This window comes from Humulus lupulus, chromosome X, assembly GCF_963169125.1.
Source record: "Humulus lupulus chromosome X, drHumLupu1.1, whole genome shotgun sequence".
NCBI lineage: Eukaryota > Viridiplantae > Streptophyta > Magnoliopsida > Rosales > Cannabaceae > Humulus > Humulus lupulus.
This window is the reverse complement of record NC_084802.1, coordinates 90362288-90377823: the sequence shown is the minus strand read 5'-3', so window position 1 is coordinate 90377823 and position 15536 is coordinate 90362288. Positions and strand designations below refer to the sequence as shown.

Sequence of the window (15536 nt, the reverse complement as noted above, 5' to 3'; positions counted from 1 at the left end):
GTAATAGGGCACATGCCAGAACCATGCCTCTTTTAGCTCCCTAAAAGGACAAGGGGAAAGAGAAAACTCACCCTGCTGACCTTCGAGACACCTTAGAAAAAAGGAAGTGGGAGTTGGATTCAGACATGAGAACTATCATGAACAAGATAGTTACAGCCTTAGGAGGAGGAGAGTGCCACTACACCAAATACCCATTTCCATAACAGACGAATATAATACTAATAAAAAAGTGTTATGCTAGAGTAATATATTGGCCCACTTTATGAAAAGAGGCAGTAATAATTCCACCATCCCGCCACACTTAGCTTTTTCTTTTCATTTGTGAGACCCAATTCATTCCCTTCAATTCTTTCTCCTTTTTCCTCATCATTCTCTCTCCTCTCTCTCGGATCTCTTTCTCCCATCAGCCCCGTCGAAGCTTCCGACCACGCGGGCCGAAGCCCTCACACGACACTAGAGGCGAACGACGACACCGGATTATTCTTCTTTCCATCGCTTTATTATTATTGTGTGCTTTTGGATTGTTCTTCTTTCACCACTGCTTTCAGTTTTGCTCTGCCTTTTAGGGTTTTTGCATTTCGTCACCTCTGTAATTCACCTCCTCTCTTCTTTCTTACCTCGTTAAGATTGCATTTCGCGGCTTTTCATGTTCCGGTGCTTCGTTTGTTTTGTTGGAATTTGTACAGGTATGCCTTTGATTTCATTATTTTTTCTACAGTTTGAGCTTTCAATTATTTTCCTATTTGGTTGCCGAGAAAATTGAAGAGAATTATTTGGTGATTCTGTGTGTGAGAATTGTAGAATTAACAACTCATTTGAGCTAAATGAGATTTTGTTTCATGTTTTGAGTTAGTTTTTCTTTCTTTCTTTCTTTCTCCCCCCTTTCATTTTGTTTTCTTGGCAACCAAACGGAAAGTAGTTGTGGTCTGTCTCTCGTGTAGGTTTTAGAGACTTTATAGAACTGTTTACCTGGGTCCATTGATCGATCATGAATATAACGCACGTGGTGTGGTTACTAGCTTTGTTCTAAAACTTGTTGTTTGTAAAATTGAAAGTAGCATATTACTGGGGTCTGGCTAGATATTCATATTTTCTAGTTAAGATGAAGGGTTGCTAGAATGTATATATATATATTCTTTCATGATATGTGTGAAGTATACAGGTACATCTTAATCGCATTATTATTGCAGTGTTATATAAGTCCCGACTTTTTTTTTTTTTTAATTATTGGAGAATGAACTTTTTCTTCAATTTTATGGTTACAGGCATCTTTTTTACATTTTGTGTGTGTTAAAGACATCACTTAACATTTTTTTTCCCTGAATTTAATAAGAGTTGAATCTTAAGTAGAGTTTCATAATTTAGGAAGCAGCCTTATCAAAAAGTACATTTGTCCACTTTTTATCTTTATCCTTGACATCTTTTTTGTCTACTTTGAATGTTTCCAATTTATTACCCAACATTCCATTCCATATCAGAGAAGTAACTAAGAAAACTGATTTATTCTACTACACTTATTTTCCATTGGCCTTTCCTCTGTGGAGATGTTTTAATAATTAAAGTTTTCTGGACCAATAGTTGATAATTTGTTAAGCAACGATAAAGTGAGCTTTGATCCAAGGTCATGACGGTTAGTCTTCCATTTTTTACTTCAATTCTTTCTGCTTTGGTCAGTTGCCATGGTTCACTTAGTTCTTTGTTGCTTGTTGATTTCTTATTATCTTCTCTGAGTCTGTTTAATTTCTGAGAGGTATTTCTTTCTTATTTTGTCAGAAAATACCAAACGTTGTTAATTTTGAATGGAATAAGAATTTTTAATTCTATTAATTATGGTTTCCTGCTGTTGATATTAGCTGTATTGCTCCTAACAGATAAGACTGAACTAACGGTTTTTAGAAAATTTCTACAAGCAGCTTATTTTGTGAATGTTTGTTTTTATTTTGGGCTTTGTTTGCAAAGATCATGTTAATTAATATGTTATTTTTTAGCTATTTATTACATGTGTTTGTGAATGTGGGGATTGGCTGAAAAATCTGATGGATTAATTTGGGTTGTTTCTTTCAGTTACTTGGTCATTTTGATTGAGATAGCACACTTGCCACAGCTATGTCGGATTTGCGCCATAGGATCCTTCCTCCAAATTTTCTTTCAGAAAATCCCAAGGAAGCTGGATTCTGTCTATGGCTACTTCATCCCGAACCATCATCGTGCCCAACAACAAGGTAGCTCTAAATTCGTGTCCATGATAAATTCAAAGATGGAAATGCTAGTTGTTTTAGATGTGATTAAAAAAAAAAGAATAAAATTTTCTAAGACGTATTGCCTTGGTGAATATAGTTGACATATTAGAAAATAATTTTGATTGATAATATTACCAATTTTCTTTTATATTATATTTATATTGACCTCCTGGAATGGCTTTGTTGACAATTAGGCTATTTATATTTGTAGGATATTAAAACCCTTATAAATTGGTTCCTCATATCTTTGTATTGTGATCTGATAAATTGTCACAATTTGCATCACATGTGTAGATGAGCCTTTGTAGGGTATGACTATATGAGAATTGATTTTAAAATAATTACCATTGCCGTACCATGGTGAATGTCAATATGCATTTTCTGGTTGCTACTATAGGTACGGCATACTCGCAGGTCGATTCAGGAGATATTTCAGGCATGCAGCAATTAGTCCACCGTTTTGGAAACTAGACTTCAAAATTGCCCTACTATGGTCATTGTATTTGTTGATATGCATTTTTCTGGTGCGACTAAAAAGTGCACCATAGTCTCAGGTCCCTTTAGGAGATTTTTCTGACAACATTTTTGGAAAAATAGCCTAGGCAATATGGTTTTTCCATTAGTTTCTTGAAGAATAATATAATCCTCTTATCCTTTGTGATTGGATTCTTTATCTATTCATATGGAATTACATTGTCAATTCTTGTGCCTCTGTTAGAAATTTTTGTTTCTTCATGTATTGGAAGTCTTGGACATTTGGTGGATTTAAATAGAAACTGCTTTTTTAGTCTGTACATCAACTGCCTTTACACCATGATACAATATTCTCAGTTGTTGGTTGTTGCTTTTGACTACAGGGAAATCCTGCAATCTGAAGTAGTTAATGGATTACAGGAAGCATGTCTAGAGGAGTTATCTTTAGCCATTGACCAGGATGATGGTGAGTCAGAATTACTATTGCATTTCCTCGAGTCATTAAAAGAACAGAAGCAGAGGGATGCCTCTAAGTTAGTGGAAGACATACAGTGTTTTGAAGGAGATATTGAAGAAATCGAGAGAACACACCCTTCCAAACACTTGGCTCATGTTGACTCCTCTGTGCATGGAAAGCAAAATGTATCTGTTCACAGAGAGCCTTCTAATTCAGATAAGCTTTCTCAATTGTCCCCTGTTTCTAACACAAGTGAATCAAGATTGATGAAAAATATGAGTCAGCTTGAAAGTGCATACTTCTGTATGAGGTCCAATATTTAGCTTCCTGAGACTGATGCAATAGTGCGCCAAGATAACGAGTTATTGAAAAATCGTGATAGATGGTATTTGGCTCAAAAAGATGAAGAGAAACAGAATCCAAGTGACTTCCTGGGAGCCTTTTTTGATGGATTGTGCAAGTATGCCCGTTACAGTAAATTTGAAGTGCGCGGAGTCTTAAGAAATGGGGAATTTAGTAATTCTTTGAATGTAATATGCTCCTTGAGTTTCGACAGGGATGAAGACTACTTTGCAACTGCTGGAGTTTCAAAGAAAATAAAGATATTTGAGTTTAATTCTCTCCTCAATGATTCTGTTGATATTCACAATCCAGTGATTGAGATGTCAAACAAATCAAAGATCAGTTGTGTTTCCTGGAACAACTACATCAAAAACTATTTGGCCTCTACTAATTATGATGGTGCAGTCAAGGTTTGTATATCTTGTGCTATAATTGTGACTTAATGTTATCGCATAGGTTTTTCATTGTGATTTACCAAAAAAAAAGTAATATTGTAAGGGTGTTTAAGTAAAGAGCAGATGTTTGTAAGTTTTTCCTTTAGATATTATAAAATGTGGGGATTTCTGTCTATACTTGACACACATCATGCTCAACTTGTTTTCACCTTAAAATTCTGTGGTATATACTACAACATATATGTTTGTGTTTAGTAATGCCCATACGTTCTAATGAAATGGTTGACTTGAATTTTCAGTTATGGGATGCTAGCACTGGTCAGGTTTTCTCTCAATACAATGAGCATGAGAAGAGAGCATGGTCCGTTGACTTTTCAAAAGTATACCCCACTAAATTAGCCAGTGGAAGTGATGATTTCTCTGTGAAACTGTGGAGCATCAACGAGGTATGCTCTCTCTCTCTCTATATATATATATATGATTTCACTCTCTATATATATGTATATGTAATGAGGATTCTAGCTTTATTGAAGTAGTAAGGTGTCGACATAACAAGGATGAAGTTCATTACCTTTGGATCTTTTTCTTTCTACCTAAAGAAATAGTTTGTGTTTGTATGATACAAACATTATCTATAGGAAATAAAAAAGGTCCCTCCTGGAGTCCTTTCACATGATTATACAAGATGAGCTTTTAACATTCTAAAAAAATGTGAAAGGATCCGGTTGTGGCCAAATATGCCTATTATACTTTGTCACTTTCCTTCGAATTATCCATGGTACTTGAAAGAAAATTTTTACTTTTTGCTTCAATAAAAAGCTTATACATAACTATATATATTTTTTGTGCAGAAAAACTGTTTAGGAACTATTAGGAGCCTTGCAAATGTCTGTTGTGTCCAGTTCTCTGCCCATTCAACCCACTTACTGGCTTCTGGGTCTGCGGATTACAGAACCTACTGTTATGATCGAAGATATGCTAAAAGACCCTGGTGTGTATTGGCCGGCCATGGCAAAGCTGTAAGCTATGTGAAATTCTTGGATTCAGAGACCCTTGTTTCTGCCTCCACCGACAACACTTTAAAACTATGGAATCTCAAGAGGAGTCTTTTTGCAAATGCTTGCAGCTTAACCTTTACCGGCCATACTAATGAAAAGGTATTTATATATATATATATATTTACTTTTACTTTCTTTCTCTCTTAAAATTTAAAAATTTCCTATATGCTAGAATCTGAGTCATTTTTCATCTATTTATGATTTTGATTTAATGTTTGGTTTGACATCCTAAACATATCTCTCCCTAAGCATGTGAAATGTTTGTCAAACATCTTACTTGCCTAGATGTCACGTTAAGTATTATTTATTTCTTTAATTATTTTTATTGTTACACTAAATAAAGAGAAGTTAAGTTTTCAGTTTTACAGAAACATTTACTTTTGCCCTTTGGCTACTGAAGTAATATGATAATTTGCAAACCTCTTTTTTTTTCTCTATGGGATACTAAATAGTATGTATGTATATATGCATATGTGTGTGCGCTACATGGCATAATGATATAGTTGAATAATAATTAGATATTTGTTTTTCTATGCTGCTGGGCTATGAATCTCAGACCTCTTTGTTTCTAGTTTAAAATGTGCATCAACTGTTTTTCTGGTTTAATGATATAGTTGAATAATAATTAGACATTTGTTAGTTTTATGGAAATTAAGTGGGGAGTTGTAATGATTTCTTAATTATTTTTCCATCATAATACTTTCTCTTTTCTGAAAATGACTTGATTGCTAGGCATACATAAGTAACATTCATATTGCTCTAGGAGTATGGTAGTCTGATAAATAATTGTATATATTGCTCTATATAATATGATGGGTATGTGGTTCTAAATCGTGCCTCATACTTATCACTGACAATTAAGTTCTAGTTCTAGTAGTCCAATTCAAGCAATATGATGTGTGTTTTATATTGCAGGATCCCCGTCCATTGCCTTATCTGGCTGAAAAGGTCTCTAAAATTATGACATTCAGTTAGAGGTATTTAGCTGTAATCTCAAAAAAAAGTTGTGCAACTAGTTTTTCTACTGTATTATTCGGATCATGATTAAATGCTTGTTCTTGCTAGGTTGAAATCAAACATGCTGGCGCAAAGGATTCAACTGTGGTCACCAAGAGTAATTTCAATCACTTGTAAGCACCCACTAATTACATTACATACAGTAGATTATTTACCCAATTCACTTCTCTATTGCCTCAATCTGGATTTCTTCAAGCCTACTTTTGGTTAGTTAGGTCAAATTGGAATCATATTGATTTTCTCTAGGTAGTACTTCAGTTTGACATACAGTGTGTTATATGTTATGCCAAGCAACTTTTCACGCTGTACTTTTAGGAATGTCTTAAAATCCGCTTGTACATGTTTAAAATTTACATGATGGCCAAAACAGCAGGCATGAAAATCCCTCATTTCTTTCTCATGTCATATCTTTATGGGGTCATTCTATTATTAATATTAATTTTGGTAAACTCATGTTACAGATATTGGACATTGACTCAACAGATAGCACATCATACTATTAATGGTTGCAACTTAAGACCTGGCGTGGGAACCAGAACCATTAGTGGACCTATATGGTTTCAGTTTATATATATATAAGTGGTGGAGATAATTTCATATGAATCTTGCTCTAGCTCTGCACTTCTATTATTTTGATTTAGGTTGATCATTTTGAATGTTGTATGTCCAAACAGGAGCCAGAGTCTTGGGATGCTTGTTAGAGTTGTCATGGAATGGATAGAAGTCACTGTCACTGAAAGGGGCAACCCGTAAATTCCTAGAAGATGGTGATAAAGTTATCATCACTGGTTCTTGCAAGGTTCTTTGATTCACTAAGACCTCTCTTTTATTTTTCTATTTAATGTGATAAACATTTCCAAGTCTATACTTACTTTACATTTATTCAATAAGACCAAATAAGAAAAGAAGAAGAAAGAAAAAAGTCCACTGTTCTTAAAGATTATAAAAATCTGAAATCATCAATTGCTGAAGTCTACAGATTTAATTTTTATTGCACTCTTTGTATTATGAAACTATACATATAATGAATTATGTTTGTGTAAAAATTATTTATATAAATATACAATTAATTTCAGTCACATTTTCTTACAAGTGGTTTGAATCATATTTAGATTGAAAAGAGAGAATAAAAAAGATAAGTGAAGGGACTAAACTATAAGTTGCAATCAACATGAATTAGAAATTAGAAATTCTACTAAACTATAAGTTGCAATCAACATGGTTTCTGTTGTTGGTCTTGGGCTCTTTGCAAGGGGATTCCCACTTGTAATGTCCAGAAAACTCTGTTACTTTTATGTCTTCATAACATAACATTATTAAAAAGCCCTTAATAACACTTTCTTTTTTCCTTGTTCTGTATGCAGCTTGCTTGCTGTGTAGAAAATGGCCTGCCTATGCTAATATTCCTGGTTATCTCCCAACAGGTTGTACAAAATTACTTAACTTGCCACTTTCAGTTCTCAAAACTTTTGCAAGTCCCAACATGTGTTTTAATCTTTTCTTTTCTGGAATTACTGAGCTTGTTTTTTTTCTTTTTTGTTTCTTGTTGTTTCCAGTTTTATGGTGCAACAACATTTTTCATTCATAGATCAGACTTCAGTGTCTCCTTGGTTATGCTTTATATGAAGGTAAGAGCTTAATGGCTCTTTATTTGGAAATATGAAATGAATAGTGTGGCACTAGAATATGAAGAGATGTCAAATGAAAATATGAAATGAATAGTGTGGCACTAGAATATTGAAGTGCTAGTGTGGTAGTGAACAACTAGCAGAACATGTTTAACTAATTGCTCTATACTTGTTTTCAAGTAACACTCTCTATTAGTACCAAGGCACTCAAAGTACTAAGTCATTTGCTCTAGAATGTTTAATTGCTCTATACTCATTTTGAAAAGATACATAATCTACCAGGGAAAAGTATAAGATATAGAAACAGGGGACAATTTTGAATATTGAGATGAACTAATAGAGGGAAATTTAAAATCTGAACTTTTCATCAGTCTGATGCGTTTGCATGATTCTGTGAACATTCTGCCCCATATTGATAACAAAACATTAAAATAGAAATCTAAATTATGCGGAGGTCATGTCAAGTTAGATAATGTCTACTAGAAAATCTTAGCTAGTTTAGTATGGTCTCATTCCATGGCAAGTATAATAAATTATTTAATGGCTACAGAATAGAGAGAATGGGGGATTACACTCTTATATTTTTTTTTAGTGGACAAATCTTAATGAATAGAAATATAAATTTACAATTATATGCTTCACTTTTGTCCCACTACTTGAAAATTAGCTAAGAACGTGTACTTTGTCAAATGGCCATTCAACTGGATATAGCTCTAATTTATATCAGGGAAATGCTGTAAGTTCGTGATTCTCAGATATTGATGATGGATATGATGCTTACAAGTCAACAAAAGGAGAAAGGGAAGGCTTGGTAGGATTGCAGAATCTGGGAAATACTTGCTTTATGAATAGTGCCCTGCAATGTTTAGTTCACACGCCTCCTCTTGTTGAGTATTTCTTGCAAGATTACAAAGATGAGATCAATACTAAAAATCCTTTGGGAATGCATGTAGGTTTTAGTTATTTTTTTATCTTCTTTCTATTTTTTTCATAGGGATAACTTGAATTTTAAGTAGGTCTGGTGCTTATACAATTTCTAAAGTATATTTTAGCTGTGCAGGGTGCGCTTGCAATCGCCTTTGGTGAGCTGTTGAGGAAATTATGGTCCTCAGGGTGAACTACAATTGCACCACGTGTTTTCAAGGGAAAATTAACTCGATTTGCTCCCCAGTTCAGTGGCTATAACCAGCATGATTCTCAAGTTAGTATTGTATATTGAATAATAATCGCAAAGCTTTCACTACTGAATACTTCAATGTTTAATGTATTTTTATGTCCTGATGTTTATTTTTGGGAGAAATTTTAGCGCATGAAGTTGGAGAAATCAATCTGTTATTTATGTTTATAGTACTCTGGTTTTGGACTTGTGCTTGCAGATGATACTGGGACTAAGTCTAAGTTTTTCTTTTATTTTTTCTCAGCCTTTTTAAATTGGGCAAATGCTTTTCTTACTAATATTTAGTCACTTCATTGAGCTAATGATTTTAAAATTAAAACCTCTTTGTGTGGCTTTAGCAAACAAATTTGTATTGTGCTTATCTATACTTTATGACGTTAGGGTCTGTTAGATATGTTTTCTATGATTAGTTTGTCCATATTGCAAATGAGATAAACCATTCAGGGTAGTTTACATGTAGCACACATACATGTATATATAATATGGGGTCGTCACAACAGGATTTTTTTCACTATCAATCGAGAAATCAATTTTGAGTTCTTGATTTTAATCTAAAGTCCACCATATATCACCTTTATCCATATATCATCAATCCCCAAAAAATTTAAATACTACTTTTCATACAAATTATTTGTTCCTATCAATAGGCTAAAGAAGCATACCGATTGAACTAACTCCTATATATATATAAATATATTTTTATAGTTTACTCTTTTTTACGATCACTATATTGCTTCATGTCATAAATTTTCTCTTTTCAGGAACTTCTTGCATTCTTGTTGGATGGACTGCATGAGGATTTAAATTGTGTTAAACAAAAACCTTACATAGAAGCAAAGGATTCAGATGGTCGCCCAGATGAGGAAGTTGTCGTTGAGTGTTGGAAAAATCACAGGGCCCGGAATGACTCATTGATAGTGGATGTTTGCCAGGTGAGTGGGAATTAAAGTCTTCTTTCTTGAAATCTATATTTATTCTTTCCTTGAACCATAAGCATTTATTTTTTCCTGTACTGGTACAACAGTATTTTATTCTCTTAAAATGTTTATATGTTAATGGTCAGGGTCAATATAATTCGACATTGGTTTGCCCAGTATGTGGAAAGATTTCAATCACTTTTGATCCCTTCATGCATTTGTCGTTGCCGCTACCTTCAACTGCAACTCGGCAAATAACTGTGACTGTGTTTTATGACGATGGAAGTGGTCTTCCTATGCCATACACTGTTAGTTTGCTAAAGCAAGGTTGCTGTAAAGATCTTAGTGAACAACTAAGTAATGCTTGCTGCTTGAATACTAATGAGATTCTTCTGCTTGCAGAGGTAAATTTGGTTTCCATTGATATCTGCTACAATTTATTTTATTTATTCCCTTATTTTTAGTTCTAGTGGTTGAGAAACTGTAATTTCGATTGCCAGGTTTATGAACATATGATTTTTCGATATTTGGAAAACCCCTCAGAGCTATTGGCTCCAATTAAGGAGGATGACCATATTGTGGCTTATAGACTTTCTAAAAACGTCGTGGGAAGATCCAGAGTTGAAATAATTCATCGACCAAATGAAAAGTAAGCTTGCATTCCTATCCTTATGTAATTGGTAAATAGCACTGGTAAACATGTGATGTACAAACTGGTGTTACCAATCCATCTATTGAAAAATAGCTTTAACTAAGTAATTTCAGAAGGGGATTATAGTATCAATTAAAATAATTATTGGCCTTACATAAGTAAGACTTGTTCATTAAGAAGCTGAAGTCCGTATGAATAAAGTTCAAGCGCTCCAAGTCAAGTGTTGACTGGATAATACTGGCTATATTATCTGCTTTTGAGAAATATGTGTTTTAATTTTTTGTATCCTAGTCATTTTATGTCTTGGATCATCTACGCAGACTGCTTGTTAGACTTCTGCTGGATTTCCTAACATAGATAGTTGGATTTTCAGGTGCCCGTCAAACAGTGTTAAGGGTTGTCAGGGAAAGCTTATCGGTACCCCTTTCGTTACTTATTTAAAAGAGCCAATATGTGGAGCCAATGTTGAAGCCTCTGTTACTAGATTGTTGTCACCTTTGAAGAGAACGTGTCCTTCAGTTAAGCTCCAAAATGGTAAGGAAAATGGATTTGAAAAAGAGGTTATTGAAGAACCATCAAACAGCTACAATTCTAAGAACTTGTCAGTGGATGATGCAGAAGTAGAGGAAAAATCCAGCGAAGCATTATCCTTTCAACTTTTTGTTACTGATGGAAATAGTTCGAGCTGCAAGGCCATTGAGAAGGACACTTTATTAAATTCCAGTAGAGTTGTAAAGGTATATTTGGACTGGACTGACAAAGAACAAAACTTGTATGATATCAGCTTTCTCAAGGATCTCCCTGAGGTTCACAAGGCTGGGTTTACCGTGAAGAAAAATCGACCATAAGCTATTTCTTTGTTTACATGCTTGGAGGCATTTCTGAAGGAAGAACCTCTGGGGCCTGATGACATGTGGTGGGATACCTATTCAAATTCAGATAATTTTATACTTTGACCTTTGAAATAAATTTCCATTAATCGAAGTCTTGTTCATTTTGTTTTCAATAGGTACTGCCCCAGGTGCAAGGAACATAGACAAGTTACCAAGAAACTAGACTTGTGGATGTTGCCCGAGATTCTTGTTTTCCACTTGAAAAGATTCTCGTATAGCAGATACCTCAAGAACAAATTAGACACGTCCTTGAATTTTCTTATTCAAGGCTTATATGTTGAATATTTAAGACTACTTGAATACTTTAAGAGAATTTTGTTGTTGATGATAGTGTTGAATGTTTTAAATTAATTTGTGGAATGTTAATATAATTTTGAATGTTTTTACTATTTATTATTTGAAAATCAAGTTCATTTGATGATGCTAGTATATATTAGAAAGTTAATTTTAATTATATAAAAAAAATTATAATATAATAGAATAAATTAGTGTTATATAAATGAATATATAATGAGAATTTAAACTTATCTAAATATTACAATAATACGAAAAATGTGTTATAATATCTATTACAATAACACTTTTTATGCAAAGAATTGTGTTATGCAAACTTCATTATATAACACAAATAATGTGTTATACTAAAGTGTAGTATAACAGAAAAATGTGTTATACTAAAGTATAGTATAACACAAAAAATGTGTTATACTAAAGTGTAGTAGAACACAAATTTATATGTATTGAAATGTGTTATATAATCGACTATAAATAACATAATTAAACACTTATCTATATATTAAAATAACACAGAAAATGTGTTATCGTTGACAGTATAATAACACATCTGTATAACAATGATAAAGTGTTATGTAAAGTACCCTGACCTACGATAACATAGTCGGTCTTAACACATCAGAAAGTGTTATGGTATGTTTTGATAACACATTTTCGGTGTTATTAAAAGCATTTTTTCTTGTAGTGGTGGATGATGATTTTGATTACGAGTCACCTTTCATGCGCGAGATCCAGGTTGAAAGACTCTATAAGAACTTCTAATAACCCAATATGACCCCTATGAAGGCACTACTAATCTTAAATGTCTCCTCAATGCCTTTAATGACTTAATGAAGCTGAGAGGGGTCAACAATACGGCTAGATGTCATTGTTTCATGGTCACCTTGAAAGGAGCCACATGCAAGTGGATGAAGAGATTAAGTCCCGGAAGCATCAGATCATGGCAACGGTTCTTGGATGAGTTCCTCCATCAGCACCACGTTGTACGTAGCCAACGTGAAGCAAGGTGAAAGTGAAAGCTTGAAGATTTGAAGAGGTCTACAAGAAGACTTCAAGGAGAAGCTAATGGAATTCATCAAGGATAACCTCCGTGTATCTAAAAGCGTGAAAAACAAAGTCCTTGACGAGACAGATCCCATCAACCACTTGGGAGGTATTATAACCAACCTCACTAGGCATCTGGCCTTGTGAAAAATAGGTGCCTAACCTCAAGATGTGCAAGAAATTTATAGGCACATAGCCTTGTGAAAAATAGGTGACTAGCCTCGCAAGCCTCAATAGGCACCCGACCATGTGGAAAACAGGTGCCTAGTCTTTTGAGATGAATATAAAAATACTTATAATATATATACATATAAGCGATGAACCTTGTAAGATACCATTTGAATCTATAAGGACTAGCTATCCTTATAGAGGCTAAGAAAGTCAAAAGGTCCCTCAAAAGTGACTTCCTTACAAACACACCCACCCTACAAAGGGACTACGTCATAGAAGACAAAAGGGGAGCCCAAAGAGATCCCTATGTCTGGATTGACCAAGTCGCCTAACCTAGGGAAAAGGGCCCTAAAGGAAGTCTTTGCAAAAACTCCCTCATAATCGAGAAAATGGCCTTGAAAAGAGGCGTTTGCGAGGCTTCACAAGTGCCATCTCCCTATAAGGGCCCTAACCTAAGGGGAGATCACATCAAGGACCAAAATGGGTCATCATAATATTCCTAGGTTGACAAAAGTCACCTAGCCCAAAAAGGGTCTCAAAGAAGATGATTGCGAAAAGGGTCTCAAAGAAGACACTTGTAAAAAAGGTCTCGAAGAAGATACTTGCAAAAATAGTACTATGCATAATAACGAGAAGGACACTTCTCGATCAAAAATAAAAAGTCAAAAGCGGGCGCATGACGAATATCAAAAAAAAAAAAAAAGAGAATGGGAGATACCCAAAGGGTCAACAAATCCTTAAAATTAACCAACATGCATACATAAGAGGAGTTCAAACGCTCCTTCAATGAGCATGAAGCACAGACATATATATATATATATAAAAAGGATAAATAGAAGCCCGAAGGCCAATATATCCTTGCAATATTGAAAAAGTTCACATATGACTAGTGATTCAACTACCAACAAACAAATCACCTTACATAAAAGTACTTAAAAGGAAAAATACTCATGAACTACACGAAAGTCCCTACGAATTTCCTTAGCCAAGCCTCCCACAAAAAGGACATCGAAGCTAGGGTGGCATGAAGTTTTCCTCTTGTGGTCACTAGGTGGTGATGGAGGTTCAGGCGATAATGAAGGTTTAGGAGGGATATTCCCCTCCATGAAGGCTATATTCACCCGTAACTCTAGGAGTGTTGGTTCAAGTAGAGCCACATAGACCTCAGGCACGACAACCATGTCTGCTCCATCGCATCTCAAGACAGAGTCAAGTTAGCTCTCGACGGCCCAAACCCTCTACCTAAGGGACAACACCTGGAGAAACACCAGGAAACCCCTCGGAGTCCATAGGCAAAAGTCTCGCGATTGGTGGTAGTTTAAGAACGTGTGTGTACGGAGGTGCGATATTCTACAAGGTACAAACATGCTTGTTTAAGTTCAACTACATATGCATGTGTAAAATCTAAGGAAAGGTCCTACATGCAAAAGCTATATAGGAGTCATGTTATATGCCTAAATTGCTAATTGACCACCAAACGAGGTCCAAATTGCATGCGTGTAGGCACGAAAGTGCAATACCCTATGAGGCATAAAAATGCATGCCCAAATTTTCTCTCCGCACATACATGTATAGTAAGCCTAGGCGTCATGACTTATGGTTATGCTATAACACGTCTAAAGACATAGTATAAATAAAAAGAAAGAGGTTCGAAAGCCTACCTCAAAATAAGAAATGGAGACCATCAAGGATGGGAGCTAGACACCTCCAAGGGACCTCTAAAAACCCACGAGAGCCTCTCCATATATCATCTGTAAGCACCTAAATGAAAAACAAGTAAATAGATGCATTGGTCAATGTAGATACAAAAAATGAGGGAAATGCGAATACCAAAAATTAGGTGTGGACACATTCATTTGGTCTCCAATGACACCCAATGCCAATAGCAAGACTTAGTCCAGGGGAGCTCATAGGGACAGTACCCTTGGCCTTTCTTGAAAGGGCATCACCTCGAGTGGAACAAGGGTCCACACCTCATACCACCTCGCATCGCATGCAAGACAAGGACCCTTCCCTAGATACTTCTCGCGAGGTGCTTCCTCATCGCGAGGTGCACCCTTTTCACGAGATGCCTTTCCACGAGGTCACTTACCTCTCATCCAAGCCTCATGCCCAGGCTCCCCACACACCTCATCTCACAAGGCTAAGCATTATCTAGCCCACGAGACTTATACCTCACGCAAGGTCCTTGGGCATCATCTTACGAGGCCCTCTTGCCTTGTGACATCCATACCACTTACGAGGCCATCTCATGACTATTATAAGCGTCTCATTGATCAGATTCTGCCTTGGCCTTCGAGGTAGGTTCCACCAAAGAGACACATCAAAATAAATCATTTAATCATATCTCACTTATGAGAGACACAAAGTGATAACTGTCACTCACCACCTATGGGATGTATCTCTTCAAAATACTTGATAAAAGTGGCAAGGGCCAAGGCGCCTAGCACCCATAAAGGTCTGAAGTGTCATGAGGACCTCCTCTCTAAAGGTGTTCAAGCCACGAGACCCTCAGGGCCCGACATCCTTTAGTGAGGTCCTTGAGCCGCAAGACCCCTGTGCATGAGATGCCCCTCGCGAGACCCATTGCCTCATGCATCTTCTGTTACCTCAAGTAGGCTCGTGGGGTCCATGGCCTCATCTTTTGCGAGGTCATCTATGTGAGGTGTGTCATGAGGCTCCTTTGAGAACCAAGGGGAGGATAGGCGCTGCAGGTAGCACATTCGCACACCTGCATTTGCGGTGGGTTTGTGGGTATCGGGTTCATAGTCGAAGGA

At 35.7% G+C, this 15536-nt stretch overlaps 1 pseudogene; it reads left to right on the top strand.

The window, feature by feature from the left end:
• Positions 1 to 297: 297 nt before the first annotated feature.
• LOC133805351 (ubiquitin carboxyl-terminal hydrolase 10-like) lies at positions 298 to 11654 on the top strand (annotated as a pseudogene).
• The last annotated feature ends 3882 nt before the right edge of the window (positions 11655 to 15536 follow it).